General features: G+C 38.6%; 2 pseudogenes; one reads left to right on the forward strand and one right to left on the reverse strand.

Annotated features, from left to right (window-relative positions):
• Window positions 1-13,171: 13,171 nt before the first annotated feature.
• On the forward strand, window positions 13,172-14,325 carry LOC143390709 (protein regulator of cytokinesis 1 pseudogene; annotated as a pseudogene).
• A 1,226-nt stretch (window positions 14,326-15,551) lies between these two features.
• LOC143385262 (thymidine kinase 2, mitochondrial pseudogene) lies at window positions 15,552-16,390 on the reverse strand (annotated as a pseudogene).
• Between the last annotated feature and the right edge of the window lie 727 nt (window positions 16,391-17,117).

Raw genomic sequence — 17,117 nt, forward strand, 5'->3', positions numbered from 1 at the left:
AGAAAAATCTAATTTAAGGTCAGTTGATCAGCAACCTTAATTCTACCTGAAAACTTAATTTTCCTTTGCCGGGTAACATAACATATTCATTGGTTTTAGGCATCAGGATGTGGATATCTTTGGGAGGCTATTGTTTCATCTACCACAAAATGATGAGGAAATTCAGGGATCTAAGTTCTTGACAGCTGTTTCCATGAACTGTCAACGGATGACATTCTCTGGTGGTTCTGAGCATTTCACCCTTACCACAGTGCTCTCTTATTCCAGTAGTTTCTGACTTGTTCCAAAAGGTGCAGGAAATGTTTGCCATTATTTCACTAGATATTATAAAATGTTCTGGGTTCTAAAGTGGACTGTGTGTGGGATGAACCAATAAGAAAGGAGAGAGAGGTTGGGAGGGGGAGAGAGAAAGAGAGAGAGAAGGAGGAGGAAGGGGGGAGGAAGAGGGGAAGGAGGAGGGGGTGGTGGAGGAAGTAGTAGCATGTGTGTGTGGAGAGCACATGTAGAGGGCAGGGTAAAGAACGAGCCATAAATGAGAATTTGTGTCCTTATGCAAGTAAGTGCATGTGGAGATGGGGTGGTGAAGAAAGTAACAATAAAATTAGAATTGCATATCCAGACTTGTAATTCAGGTCTGAGAGTCTGACACAGATAGATAACCTCAGAAGGCTGCTTACACAAAGATCCAAATTGAAAAAATTTTAGAGAAAGCTTTTGAGTAAAAACAAAACAAAAAACCATCCAGGGGGATGACATGAAAGAAATACCTTAATAAAATGTATTTTTTTTTTGCTCAAAATCACACACACACACACACACACACACACACACACACACATTTACCGATCAAAGAAAAAGATATGAGAACATATCCATTACAGTTCAAGATTTAGAAACGAAACAATATATTACCAAATAACCTGGTTAAAAAGAAAATCATAAAGGAAGATAAGAAATAGTGTGGACTACTATGAGTGTGCTAACATAGAAGAATTTTATAGCTTCAGATAATTGCAGAAATCAACAAAAACTAAAACAACACCAAGATATTGGAAAGAGTTATTTAACAACTCAAAGAACCAAATAAATTTCAGTGATCTATTGTGCTACACGATAACCATAGTTGGTAACAATATATCATACATTTCAAAATTACTAATATATATATTTTTAACATTCTCAATGCAGAAAAATGATAAATGAGTGAGGTGATGGGCCTGATAATTAGCCCATTATGTAGAATTTTTCTATGATCCATATATAGAACAAAACATCACATTGTATTCTACAAACACACACAATTCTTAGTTGTCAATTAAAAATTAAAAAAGAAATAGAAAACTCTAATAGAAGAATACATAATAGAAGAATGTAAATACGGGGCTGGGGATGTGGCTCAAGCGGTATCGCGCTTGCCTGGCATGCGTGCGGCCCAGGTTCAATTCTCAGCACCACATACAAAGATGTTGTGTCCACCGAAAACTAAAAAATAAATATTAAAAATTAAAAAAAAAGAATATAAATGGATGACAAAATAGATAATAGTAGTCTACAAGATGGCAACAGAAAAGAATAAAGAGCAAAATTCAATGACCCATAGAACAAACAAAACAATAAAAATGTGAATTTACCAAGATTGTTTTGTAGTATGCAAAACAATGGCCCTGCAAAATATCAGGAATGTGATATTCCAGTCTCTTGAACCTGTAAATGTCACCTTAAGTAGAAAGAGACTTGAGGCAGATCCTCAAACTTGCTATCCCTCTGCCTTGGCATCCCTTATAGCTGGAATTATAGGTATGTGCCACCATAACCAGCAAGTTAAGAATTATTTGATGGGAAGTTGTTCTGGATTATCCAGGTGGATCCTAAATGTGATCACAAGTGTCCTTATAGCAGAGAAAGAGAGATTTGATACACAAAGAGAGGGCAGTCACGTGGCAGAAGTAAAGGGAAGCAGAATCATTAGGAAGGTACTTGTGGCTTTCAAGATTGGAGTGATGTGATCCCAAGTCGAGGAGTGTTGGCAGCCCAGGAAGCTGGGACAGGCAAGAAGGGCATTTTTCCCTTGAACTTCTAGAGGAGCATGGCCTGTTGACACCTGAAGTTCAGTGAAGCCCAGTGAAACCGATGTTAGTTTTCAGGACTCCGGAACTGTGAAATAATAAATTTCTTCTGTTTTAAGTCACCAAATTTGTGATACTTTGTTATAGCACCTTTAGGAAATTAACACATGTGTCCTATAAAAAATTAATGAAATAGACCTCTGACAAGACATATCAAGAAAATAAAGAAATGCATGTAAAAATAATCAAGAAGAGAAATTATTTAAGATCTACAAAGATAAAATAATAAAAGTCTTAAGAACTAAACCAGAAAAATCTGGATAAAATGGATAAATTTATATAAACATGAAACATTTAGGGATTACTTAAATAGTCTAATCCATGTAAAAAAATTAGAAATGGTAGTGAAAGACTTCCAAACACCAAAACAAAACAAAATAGATGTCATGCCCAGATAGTTTTAAAGCAAACTCTATTAAACTTTCAAAATACTTATATTGTATGCAAGTTGTTCCAGTAACCAGAAAATGGGGGTAGAGAGAAGGGAGGACCTTCTCAACTCATATTGCAAGATTAGTTTAATTCCGATTTCAAAGCCAGAAAAAATGAAGAAAATAAAATTATAAGCCCATTTTGTTTATGAACATGATGCAAAGTTCCAAATAAAGCAATGCAAATGCCACATAGCATTAAAATAATACATCAGGAATAAGCAGGTTGATCCCAGTAATGCAAGGACGGCTCAACATTAAAAAAAAAATCCTAAATTTGAAATAAAATTGAAAAAAATCATTAATATACTTTCCCACATTAATGAAATGAAAGAAAAAATATATGATAATTTTAATTGAAGCAGAACAACCATTTTTGAAAGTTCAATATCTGCTTTTTAAAAAAGTATTTATTTTTTAGTTGTAAAGTTAGAAGAATACTTTTATTTTATTTACTTTTATGAGGTTCAAACCCAGGGCCTCAAATGTGCCTGGCAAGCACTCTACTAGTGAGCCACAACCCCAGCCCCTAGAATTTTCTCAATTTGGTAAAAGCTGTATATACCCAAACCCTATGACATATGCCATACTAAATGGAGAAACCTCAGATGCATTTCTTTTAAAGATAAGAAATGGGTTGGGACATACAACACAGATGGTAGTATGATAGGATCCTATCAACAAAGAAGATAGATTCATCTGGGAAAAAAGAGCAAAATTAATTGATGAACTATTAGAACCAATAAATGAGTGCAATGGGATTGCTGGGCATGTGATCATCCTAGAAACCAAATTCAATGTCATTTCTCTAAATTAAAAATAATTCACTGGAATATATAATAACAAATAAGATGCTATCCTTTGTTGCACAAGAAACTCTAAAGTTCAAATAATTAATTTATTCAAGAATACAAAAAAATTACTATGTGGAAATGTTTTAAAGTCCAATAAAATGGCAAATAAGATGATTAGAATAAATGGGGAGAAATCCCATCTTCTTAGGTAGAATGAGAAACATTACAAAAAATATTTCTCATATTTGTCTATAAATTTAATTCAATCTCAGTTAAAAGATCTATTGGATTTTTTGAAAATTTATTCTCAAATATACATGTAATAATAGATTTGGAGGACAGTTTCAAAATGGCAGAATAGAGAAGGTGGCTTTTCTGACTTATCCATGGTGTGAAATCAAGAAATCAGGCGGCTTCTCAGCAAGGTGGGTTAACAACAAAAAAGGTGGGGGGGCTTTACTGGAATTAATACTGGATATTCAAAGCAGATCAGAGACTCAGGATGTTGGATATAATAAAACAAGGAAGAAATTTCCAACACACCAGCCAGAGTAGTCCCTCCAGGGGCAAAGTAGAGGGACAAGGGAATTAAAGAAACTAACTTTTAAAAATATTTAAACAAATGAAGTTTGGAATATTTTATTCTTTAAAAATTAAAAAAAGTTTAAATTTGTTGTAATTAGTTATACCTGACACTAGAATGCATTTTGACACATTGTACACAAGTGGAGAACAACTTCTCTTTCCTCTGGCTGTGCAGAGTCACTCCAGTAGTGTAATCACACATGTATATAGGGTAATAATGTCCATCTCATTCTACTGTACTTCCCATCCCCACAACCCCTCTCCTCCCTTCATTCCTCTGTGCACAATCCAAAGAGAAGGGAAGCTGAGAATTTTTTTTCTTCTCTAACCCCTGCCCTACTATGGGTCAGCATCCACTTATCAGAGTAAAAATTTGGCCTTTGGTTTTTTGGGATTGGCTTATTGGAACTCACATTTTTAGGAGGCCTGTGTCATGTTTGGTATGCGGAGTTTAAAGATCAAAGACTCTGCCTGACTAAACTAAAAGGCATGCTGCACAATATCCTTGTGTGGGAAAGAAGCTGCCATCTCTCCAGGCTGCATGCAGAGGATGGAGGAAGGAAGCATTTTGTAGCTGTGTCATTTGGGCCAGCAACTGGGGAAGGTGATTCCTGGCAAACCTGAGTTTGGCCCAAAATAAGGACTTAGCAAACCCATACTACATAACATAAAGTGTGTTTAAGTGACCAGGAGAAAATCAAATGTGGAGAGAGGTTTACATGGGTGACTACTGGTCATGAAAACCTACCTGGTTCTCCCCTTCCCCCTCCAACTTGGCTGCTTGCAGGACTGGGAGAAATGCACCTGGAGGGGAATTTGAAATGGCAGGGGCCTGAATGATTGAGTTTGGATACTGAACCCGAGACCAGGAAATGTGGGGTCTGCAAGTGATGTAGTGGACTAAGAACTGGTTCCTCCACCACATGAGTGTAACCCAGGGAAGATCCTTGGGATGCAGTCTTCCAGGGTGGACTGGCAATTGCTAGGCTCTGGAGGTGAGCTGATTTAAAGTCTCCAGATCAACTGGCATTCAGTGAAGAACCTGGAGTCCACTGAAGCCTAAGCCCCACTTCCAGGAGTTCTGCTTACAGGATTACCTCTTTCACTTTAGCAACCCCATGCAAGACTGCTGAGAAGGGAAGCTGAGAATTTTTTTTTTTTTTTAACTCTAACGGATACAATTTTTTAACTTTTCATTGAGATCTATTTTTTCCCCCTTTTCTCTGTTTTATTGTGACCTTAATGGTTCATGGGCATTTATACACATTCATGTTTTCTTCTCATTTCTAGCATTTTTAAAGCCAATTATTTTTCTTTTTTCTTTCTTTCTTTCTTTCTTTTTTTTTAGAGAGAGAGAGAGAGAGAGAGAGAGAGAGAGAGAGAGAGAGAGAGAATTTTTAATATTTATTTTTTTTAGTTTCTCAGCGGACACAACATTCAGTGAAGAACCTGTATGTGGTGCTGAGGATCGAACCCAGGCCGCACGCATGCCCAGGCGAGCACGCTACTGCTTGAGCCACATCCCCAGCCCAAAGCCAGTTATTTTTCATGGATCAGTATTTTGAGGACTAGGTTATTTGATTAGTATATTTCAGTTTATTTTGTATTTATTTATTTTTTACACCCTTATTTTATTTATTTTTTATGTGGTACTGAGGATCTAACTCAGTGCCCCACATGTGTGGAGTGCTCTACCACTGAACCCCAGCCCTTATTTTTATTTTTAATTTTTACTTTCCATATAAATATTCTCTCTTATTTATCTGTTTCCTTCGATTCTCCTTCTCTCTTTTCTTCTGCTAATAGCCAATCTCTATTGTTCTTTCATTCTTCCCTTATTTTTTTACTTCTATCTTCTCTCCTCCTTCCTCATAATCATCACATTCTACATCACGACTGTTCTCTCACAGTCTACCATTCAAAATTGCAAACGCTTTTGCAAATTTACTGTTTTACTATGGGCAGTAATTGATCACATAATTTCTGTTTATTGTGACAAGTAACAGTGTAGATGTCATAGCAGGAACTATTTGGTTTAATCCTATATATCTTTTGCAATTGTTGTGGTTATTATTTGTCTCCTCCTAAATTGTAAGGTACTGGAAACCTGTAAGGGCACTACAAAAAAGTCCACAGGGTAGAAACTCTACTAAATCAGATCTATACTGCTAATGCTTAGACACACAAACAACATGAAAAAGCAAGGGAACAGATCACCCCAAATAAATCAGAATGCTTTAATAACAGAATCCAATGACACCACAGTGTAAGAAATGTCAGAGAAGGAATTTAGAATGTACACAAACTGATCTGTGAGGTAAAGGACAATGTAAGGAGTAAAATCAGAAAGAAAATACAGAAAGTGAAAGATCACTTCAATAAAGAGGCAGAGATTATTAAAAAAAGAATCAACAGAAATTCTTTAAATGAAGGAGACAATAAACCAAATTAAAAATTCAATGGAATGTATAACCAACAGCTAGACCACTTAGAAGACAGAACCTCAGACAATAAAGACAAAATATATACTCTTGAAAATAAAGTTGGCCACACAGAGAATATGGTAAGAAACCACTAATAGAACTTCCAAGAAATAATCTGAAAAGAGCAAATTTAAGATTTATCAGGATAGATGAAAGCTTGGAGTTACAAACCAAAGGAATGCACAATCTTTTAAACAAAATAATATCAGAAATTTCCCCAAACCTAAATAATGAAATGGAAAATCAAATAAATGAGGCTTATAGGACACCAAATAGACACCAAATTGCCACAGACCCACACCAAGGCACATTATTATGAAAATACCTAACATAAAGAATAAGGATAGAATTTTAAAGACTGCCAGAGAAAAACGACATGTCACAGTTAGAAGGAAACCAATTTAATCTCAGCCAATTTCTCAACTCAGACCCTCAAAGCTAGGAGGTTTTGGAATAATATATATACCAAGCTCTGAAAGAAAATGGATGCCAGTCAAGAATATTATACCCATCAAAATTAAGCTTCAAAATTGTTGATGAAAACCTTCCACAGTAAACCAAGTTAAAAGAATTCACTAGAAAGCCTGAACTACAAAACATTCTCAATAAAATATTTAATGAAGAAGAAATAAAAAATAAAAGTGAAAACCAGCAAGGGGAGAAAATACATTAGAGAAATTGCCAAACAAAGAGAAACTAATTCAAGTTAAAAACAAGAAATAAATCAAAATTACAGGGAATAAAAATCATTTCTCAGTAATATCAGTGAATGTAAATGTCCTAATCACATCAATCAAAATACATAGACTGGCAGATTGAACTAAAAAAGAAGACCCAACAATAGGCTGTCTCCAAAGAGACTCAACTCATAGACATCCACAGACCAAAGATAAAAGCATGGGAAAAAACACATCACTCACATGGATCGAGTAACCAAGAAGGGGTTTTTATTCTCATATTATATAAAGTGAAATTCAGGTCAAAGTTAATCAGAAGGGACCAAGAAGATCATTTTATACTGCTTAAGGGAATTATATGTCAACAAGTCATAACAATCGTAAATATTTGTGCCCCAAATAATGGAGCATCCATATACATCAAACAAACACTTCTCAATTTCTTTTTTTAATATGTTGTTTTTAGTTGTAAATGGACACAATACCTTTATTTTGTTTATTTATTTTTATGTGGTCCTGAAGATTGAACTCAGTGCCTCACGTGTGTGAGGCTGAGTCACAACCCCAGTACCACACTTCTCAATTTCAAGAATCAAATAGATCACAACACAATAATACCGGGTGACTTTAACACACCTCTCTCACCGCTGGATAGATCCTCCAAACAAAAACTAAGAAATACAATTGATAAAAAAATAAATTGATAATTTAGAATTAACAGACATATATAGAATATTTCATTCATCAATGACTGAATACACTTTCTTCTCAGCCACACACAGATCCTTCTCTAAAATAACATGTTAAGTAATCTATCACATATATTGGCATATAGTTGTAATATTAACTGAATATATTTTTAGCATCTGTAGGGTTGTTTTGATAGCTTCATTTCCATTGATATTAATTTTTATGTTCTTGCTTTTTTCTTGATTAGACTTTTTAGATTTTTATCAACTTTCAGTTGTATTATTTTTTGTATTTTATATATTTCTGCTCCTATTCTTATTCTTTCCTTCCTACTACCTAATTTTGAAAATAATTTGATAGTTAACTAGATTTTGATACAAATACTTGTAAGTTATAAGAGTTCACCTGAATACTATTTCCTTCCAGAGATTCTGATATTTTAAGCTTTTATTATCACTTAGTTCAAAGCACTTTAAAAATATATTTGAGCTGTTGATTGGGTAGAGAGAGGTGATGGGAGAGGAGGGGAGGGGAAAGAGGGATAGGAAGGGCAACAGAATAAAATAGACGCTAGTATTGCTGTATGTATATACGTGTCTGTATAATCAATGTGATTCTGCAACCTGTACACTTGGAAAAATGAGAAATTATATCCTATTTGATTCAAATGTATGATATGTCAAGATCATTGTATCGTCATGAGATATATATATATATATATATATATATATATATATATGAGCTGTTGATAGATCTTTATTTATTTATATGCAGTGCTGAGAATTGAACCCAGTGCTTCACACACATCCTAGGCAAGTATGCCACTCCTGAGCTCCAGTCCCAGCCCCCAAAGCACTTTTTATTTACTTTTCTTGTGTTTTCTTGTTTGACCTGTGAGATATTTATAAGTAATACAATAAATCATGCAGGAAACACAGTCTGCATGATTTCAAATTTTAAAAATTCCTCAAGGCTTATTTTATGACAGAATATAGTCTATCTTTTTAAATTTTCTACTTGTCATTTTTGTGTATAGTTCTCTATAAATAACAAGTAGGTCAAGGTGGCTGATAATGTTGTTAAGCCTTCTATATCATTACTCTTCCCAGCAAAGTGAGGGGGCTTAAAATCTCCAAATATGATTGTGGATTTACCATGTATTTTGAAATTTTGTTATTAGGTACATACATAAACATTTAGAATTGTTATGCTTTCTTGAAGAAGTTACCCTGTTATGGTTATTAAATGTTCCCCTTTATCTCTGAAAATATTTTTTCTTGAAATTTATTTTATATTAAATCTCTACTTCAGATTTCTCCTGCTTACTTTCCCCATCTTTTGCTTCAACTTATTGATGTACTGGTATTTAAAGTGTGATATGTATAGAGCATATGGTTATTGCTTGCTTTTTACACATGTTAAACATTTATACTTTTTAACTACACTATCTAGTTCATTTATATTTAAATTAATTATTGATTTTGTTGGAAAAAAAAGAACACCTGACATGAAGTCAGTGGAAAATTGGGTAAATGATAGGTTTGATGATAGAATATTTCTGGAGAACAGGTTGAATAGTCCTGGTGTCAGGCTCAGAGAGATTGTTGGAATGCTTTTGTTGAAATTGTTTATTCTCTCATTTATCATATGGCACACAATAACAGATTTATTTTATTGTTTGTGAACACTTTTTATTTTGCAAATGAAAGTTCTGTCATCACTAAAAAAAAAAAAAAAGATTTGGATGTAGTCAGGTTAAACTTGAAAGTGAAGAGTAAAAAGAGAGTCCCTGTCTTTTCAGAGATTAAGAATAATAACAGCTAATAATAATAGGAAATAGTGTGGTTTTGGTGCAAGACCAGACAGTAGGTGGAAAAAAGTAGATAACATGAAGATTTAGAGCAAGACCAACATTTATATGAGAACTTATTACAGGAAAATGGTGGCACTTAAAAGCCAAACAGGAAAAGATGGAATATTTGGGAGTGCTAGAAAGACTGGTTAATTATATAGAGCATAACCCCAGAGAATTGCTATCTAATTGCTATACATCATGTATAAAGGTGGATTCCAGATATATTATGGTTTTACATGTGACATATGAATAGATCAAGAAAAAGAAAAAAATTTGTAGGAGGCTATGAGTTAAAAGGGGAAAAACTTAAAACAAGTTTCCCAACATTAAAAAAGCTAAAAGGCAAATAGTAGATCAGTTACATCATAATTATGAATAAACCAGACATGAAAAACTAGGAAATAATATTTGCAATATTTAACAGAGGAGGTACTAATAACTAGAATATGCAATGACCACTTTTACTTCAGTAAGAAAAGTGTAAGAACTTCAATGAACATGTGTTCAAGAAAGCCAGAGGGCTAACAAGAGTATGAAGAGACGGTAAAATTGACTCTTACCCAAGACATGAGAAAGTAAGCGATATTTCACTTTCTATTTGTTATCTTGGCAAACATTAGAAAGGAGAACAAGGAAAACATTGGCAGGGATGTGAGGACGTTGAGACTTCTAGGCACTGTAGGCAGAAATGTAGACTGGTGTGATACCCTCAAGAACAAAGCACTTGTCAGCATTTGTGACCCTACAATCCTGCCCCTAGATGTGTATTTCTGATTCCCAAGCAGGCATATAAAAGCTCAAGGATGAGGATATTTTTGCACTGTCATTTGCAGCAGTGGGAGGTCTGAGGCAATTCGGGTGCCCATCAATGTCTGGTAAACATGACGGAGGTGTACCATGGGGCTGTTTAGAAGCAACATCAATAGATTTTAAAAACATAATTTGAGTGAAAAGAGTATATGAAAATCTATGACAGTGTACTATATGTAAATTAAAAATGCAAAAGATCTAACAAGTGCTATCCATACACAAAGTGAAACCTTAAGCACATGAGAATAGGAAGGTCCTGGGAGTGGGGAATGAGCATACAAGGTCATGGGGGAGTGAGGAAGCAAACATTAAAGCGGCCAGGTGCTGGTAATGTGCCATGTGGTTCATTCAGCTCTTTGCATTTGAAGTCTGTGACTAAGAGGATCTCAAGTCTTAAGTAGAACTCAGGGGATTTCTTTTTTTATTCTGTTCCTCAAAGCATGAGCCCATCAGGAACAGAGATGCCAGGTCATATAGCTGAAATATTGCCAGTAAAGAAGTCCACCTCCTAAATCATACTTTTGAACCCTTTTAATCACAACTGGAAAATTTATATATCCTAGGTTGAGATTCATGAGCCAAGGATTCCACTAAGCCTGGAAGTACCAGCCTCCTCTGTCAGCTGATGTCACTGCTAATGATGTTAGTGAACTTTGCTTTCTCAGGTTAATTCACTCAATAAATTTTCACTGACTTCTAGGAGACAAACTGAGCACCAAGGACACAGAAAAATCAGATACCAGGACAGTTGTTCTGATGTTTGAACACAGAGACTGTCCCCAGGCCTCTTTCCTAGGTGAAATTTCCCTAGCTGCTTTTAATCCTTATCTTAGTATGTTGTTAGCTACCATCAGGCACAGGTGAAGCTCCCTGTGTGGTGTTTAAGTATTTCTTTTATAATGTGAAGTCATGGGGGACAAACTATCATTTATGAAGTTCTACGACGTTATTGGGTTGGAAGTAATCGTATACGAACTTATCTATTTCATAGCTTTCCAAATTGTGTTCTTTGGGAGATTTACCACCATCAAAAAATGGTCGGGAAGCTGAGGGTAATGTAATAGAGGGGATCTAGATCTCTAATTGGGTAAATTCTATTTTTGTATTTATATATTGAATAACTGCATAAGAAGTTGCATGAAAATGTGATTGGAATAATATACTTAGCAGTGAAAAACTGAGGCTCAGAGAGGGGGTGATTTACCCAATACCATAAACTAAGTTGTCAATGGGAGTGGTATGAGCACCCAGGCCACACCAGGTTTCTCTTCCCTTACTGCTCGCATGCGTGAGCTTATGGTCTGTGCTGCTGTGAAGTTCTCCAGAGGTTGAGGTGAGAACACAGAATCTGAAGATTTCCTTCACAGTCTTGGCTTATCCCTTATCCCTTCCAAGTACTGAATCCCTTTTCTTGGGGTCTAACCTGCTAATATTATGTAAATACAGGAGAAACCAGGGAATGTGAAGCCTCTGGTTTTAAAAGCTCAGGCAGTGTGCCTCAATCTTAGGAAGCATAGGCAGATGACCTGGTTTATATTCTCAGCCACACAAAGCCTCAGATTCCATCCATACTTGCAAAAAGAGTATGTCATACAAAAGAATTCCTTGATTTCTAACGTGCTAGGATTGAGGACTTGGGTATAGTGATGAGATTAAAGATAAGAATACTTACTCTGAAAAGGATTGGTGACCTCCAGAATGGCTGTTTGAGGGTCCAGGCATCCTCTCCTCACTAACATTGACTGAAGGAAGGAGAGGGGGCAGGGGGAGGGCAGATCTCTCAAAGCAGGCAAGGAGGAAAAGGCCCAGGTTTGGTGTGGTAGGTGACAGGATTCACTGTACCCTGGAAGTCATGTGTGCCATTGTCACGTCAGTCACTCCCTCTCTTCCTTTAGGGTAGGAATCCTGCAAACATGTCCCAAGCATGAGGAACATGCAGTTTTCCCCACTCCCCAACTACCATCACTGGCCCCTTCAGGTTTCATCAAATGGTGAGGAAGCGTGGGGACTTGGAAGGAGGAGATTGCTCTTCAGGTAACCTCACCCCTGAGAGGCAAGCAGTCTTTCCATCCACCACCCCAGGGAGCTCATTAAGAAGGGAGACTTGGGAGAAGAGTGGGGACTGTGGAATCTCACTATTCACAATTTTTTTTCTAATCTCAGATAATTAATGACTTGCTGTCCTTGTGATTTTGAAAGAGGTCAAGGTAGATAAGTAGAGCAGACTTGGGCCTGGGCCTGTCCCTTGAATGTAGGGGAGGTTTGTGATGCCATGGAAATGATCCTGGGAGTGAAGGTTCCTGAGCACTAGTCAGCCAATAAGTGATTGTGATTTTGGGTGAACTCATAGCCTCTCTGAATTTTAGGGTTCTCATCTATAACATAGGTGTAGTGGTACCAGTAAATCAGACAGCATTGTCTGGAGAATTAAATAAACTCAAGCACAAGAGCATTTTCACATAATAACCTACCTCCACTGAGTGAGACTGCCAGGGTGTATGGCTGGTGCTGAGCTCGGATCTGAGTGGAGGAGGTTGGGGGTCTGGATTCCCGGGGCTGCATTGCCATGAGAAGTGAGGTCCTGGCAGAGGAATCCACAGTGGGTCTCCAGAAGACCGTATATCACATTCGGGAAATATGAAAACTGACTGGGATTTCAGAGGACCAGTGGTTGTGAAGAACTGAGGTTGTCAAGAAGCGTATCAAAGATCTCTTGGATAATGATTGCTGAAGAAGAGAACCTGAAGAAAGATTTGTCAAAAGCATATCCGGACACCCTGTGAGGTCAGTTTCATATCCAGCCGTTTCAGGAAGAAAGAGAAACAACTATCTTGCAACTAGAAAAAGTCTGCACACTCAGACGCAATTGATGTGAAAACCGAAAAAGGAGAGAAAACAGGAATGAAGCTATTTCAAGAACAAGATCACGAATTGTGTGAATGTCTTGGCATGTCCCACTGTGACATGGACAGCACCTCCGTTCCCCGCTTAGAAGAGCTGAACCAGTTCAGACAACATGTGGCAACTTTGAGGGAAGCAAAGGCATCGAGATGTGAGGAGTCTGGCAACATAAAGAGACAGATCGTACTGTAGATGGAAGAATTAGCTCACACACCAGACACAAACTTGGAAAACGATGTGGTGTGTGAAAATGAAGACGCCTTTTGTTTGTCTTTGGAGAATATTGCACTATAAAAATTGCTGCAGCATCCAGAAATGTGAAAATCATCAAACGAAGCAGCGTGTGAGGGTCTACATGCTCAATTGGAGAGTTCTGGCCTAGCCCTTTTCCTGAAGAAGAGAGAAAAGCTGTGGCCACAATTATGGCTGGGTCTAAGACCAAGGTCAGGAAGGCACTGCAATTATAAGTGGATTGAACTTAAAAAAAAAAAAAAGTGGATCCATTGGAAGGACTGAAAAAGCAAAACATGAAGAAAATGATTGAGGCAATTTGAGTGAAGCTGCTCATTGCAGGGACGTGTTTTTATACCCAGGAGCAGAGATGAGCTTTTGCCCCTTACTATGCTGAGGACTACACAGAAACCCTGTTTCAGCTGCATGATGCTGAGATTGTGCAGTTAAGAAACTACTGTAAAGTTTATAAAGAACTCTATGAAAGTTCCAGGGGTGGGAAGAGAGCTGGTGGCTTCTCCTAGAGTTTGAGAGAAAGCTTCAGATCCAAGTCAATTTGCAAAGCAGGAAGGAAATCTAAAAGAAGAAAGGTAATGAGTCAAGCTCCAGATAACACTACCTAAGCAGGAAGAGGAGTTGAAGATAACAGATTGAAATGCAGGAAAAGGAGGAATCAAAGGCATTTGTGGTGAATGGGCCAAAATTTATGGAGTACATGACTGAACAAAGGGAGATGCACTGAATGAAGATCACCTGGTACCTGTTGAGAGGCTGAGTGCACATGTACAGGTGTTCATCCTGGGGGGCGGGGCACAGGCCAACAGCTGCTGCATTTCTCTGGAGTTTCCAACAATCTTACACATGCTTCATACAGTTTCCTGACGCTCTCCACCCTCCTCCCAAAAGTCAGGAGCAGCAATGTTTCAAGAGCCTTTGTTCACCAACCTGACTTTTCTGTCCAGACTGGCCCCAAAGGGAATGTTCGTCCTTTCTTTTGCTTCCTACTTGGTTCAGGGCAGGTGTGCCTTCTGTGCGTCATCACAGCTAGACCAAGTTATTTTCTGAATCAGTGAAGGTGGTTTCATGCTCTATGGCCCAAAGTGTCTCCTTGGGTGGAAAAACATTTAAAAAAGACTCAAGGCCACTTGTGTCTCTCTCCCTGGGCCACAAAGGCTCAATAATTCCCAGGGCACCAAGGACAAAAGGGAGTGGCTGAGCCTTGAAGCCAGGGCTGGCTGTCCCTGGCTGCACCTTAGAATAGGGCAAAGTGGCCAGGCCCCAAATGCTATTTCCCTAAGTGGAACTGGCAGCAGTTCAGAGAGGAGACTGGGCACTGATCAGGAGATGACACATGATTCCTTTGTGGTCATGGAAGTCCAGATGATAAGGGGATTGAGGGACCACAGCCTCATGCTGGGAAACCTGTGTTCCAAATATTGGGACCAAGCCAAAAAAGTGCAATTCTAAGCAAAGTCTAGAACTGCTGATCGTCCTGGAGAACTGTTCAGTAACAAGATGAGGTCAGCTGTACTCACTACCAGCTCTCCTCATAAAGATGCAAAGGTCTGTGGCAAGGAAAGGCAGACTCTGGGGGACAGGGCTTAGGACAAGGCAGGCTGGGCTAATAGTCTGAATGGTGCCAGCTCTACTGCACATTGGCTGCGTGATCCTGGGGAGCCTCTTAACCTCTCAGCTTCAAATTCCTGGGCTGGGATATAAGGCTGCTATTTCACTCCTGGTGGTCTGCGTGTACAGAGCCCAGCATGACACCCAGCACACAGCCAATGCTGTCCTGAGGGCTTCAGCGGGGATGTGAGGCTACAAAAAAACAAACCGTTGGTCCCACTTATCATTTACCCATGATGAAGACACTAGGAGAAAAGACCACTAGGAAAATAAGTCTGGCCAGATAAAAGACCATCTGGAGAGTGGATTTTTCCAAATTGCTGCTAACAGCTAACTTGGCCACTACAAGAGTTTTTCCTGACATGATCCTACAGATGTCTCCACCTGTGGGCCATGCTTCCAATTCTCTGGAGTTAATATCTGGGCCAGTTTTGTTCAAAGAGTTCTAGCATTTTCCTCCATGTTGTAGTCAGCCTCCATCTCCACAACAGGGGCTGCCCAGGGAAAAGGCTTCCTGTGACGAGCCACTCCTCAGAGAGCTGGTGAAGAGCACCCAGGTACTGCAGTGGAATGACCTTCTCCTCTGGCCTGCACCTCAGTCTTTCATCTCTCCTGCCAGGTCTCAGGAGGGGTCCAGAGATACATTATCAGGTCAATGGACACATCAGTGTTCCTCAGGATCCAGTCGAACCATTCAGAGAGAATCACATAGTCCACTTCCGGCACCTTCCCTCTTCTGTACAGGCTTTCCACAAAAATGTGTCTTGTGCTGTGAAATGGCCTCTCCATCAGTCATTCAGGACATCTGAGGATGAGTGTGCCGGTCCAACATGGTGAGCTGCACATATGTCTGCAGTGGGAGACCCTATTGATGGGCATCATGGGACATCAGACCCAGGGGATTGTGGCCATGGACATTTCTCCATCTGGGTACAGGCTCCATTAATCCCTCGATGTCTGTCATGTTGGAGAAGAACTCCAGCCATGCTATCTTCCCACTTGCAATTTTGCTCTCCACACAGATCACTGATTTTTTTCTTTTTGGTTTTCTCTATCTGGAGGCCAGATGTGTTGCTGCGCCCTCACCCGTGGCCAGGAGCCTGAGGTGGGACTCCTGGTGCCCCCAAGCCCCGCGCTGCACGGCACCGGAGCTCCCAGCTCTGCAGCGGCAGCAGCAGCATGGCCCAGCATGTGAATGCAATGGCTCCGGCTTCCTTGCTGTGCCAGTCTCTGATTAGCTTTGAGAACCGATGAAACCTAGACTGCTCTAACTTACTCAGGTTGTACTAAGGACCCCGTTACATTGACAGTTGAATGGACGAAACCCTTTCAATCTTTGCTTCTTTTCTCAGAATGGCCCACCACAAATCTCAATTACAGATTGCAAATTAATTTGTTACCCTGCTGTTATAACTTAGGTAAAGACTGTTGGTTCTCTCTGTTTTTTTGCTGACTCACATGGGCCATAAAGCTGTTGGGACTTTCTTATTTTGGTTGTATGGGGATAGTTTATATCTTTGAATCATTTTTGTTTTATCATTCTTTTTTTTCTATTTTCATGAAGCTACTTTGAGGATTCAAAATCTAAACTTCTACCTAATGACCAACAACCATGCAATTAGAGCCTCAGAAAAAGAAGAAAGAGAGATTGTGGGAAAATAGTATATTTGAAGAAATGCTGGACTTAAATTTCCAAAGGTGAAGAAAAATATCTATCCATAAGGCTCAAGGAGCTCCAAGCAGAATAAATACAAATAGGGCTGGGGATGTGGCTCAAATGGTAGCGCGCTCGCCTGGCATGCGTGCGGCCCGGGTTCGATCCTCAGCACCACATACAAACAAAGATGTTGTGTCGGCCGAAAACTAAAAAATAAACATTAAAAAATTCTCTCCCTCTCTTTAAAAAAA

Source organism: Callospermophilus lateralis, chromosome 2 (assembly GCF_048772815.1).
Source record: "Callospermophilus lateralis isolate mCalLat2 chromosome 2, mCalLat2.hap1, whole genome shotgun sequence".
Lineage (NCBI taxonomy): Eukaryota > Metazoa > Chordata > Mammalia > Rodentia > Sciuridae > Callospermophilus > Callospermophilus lateralis.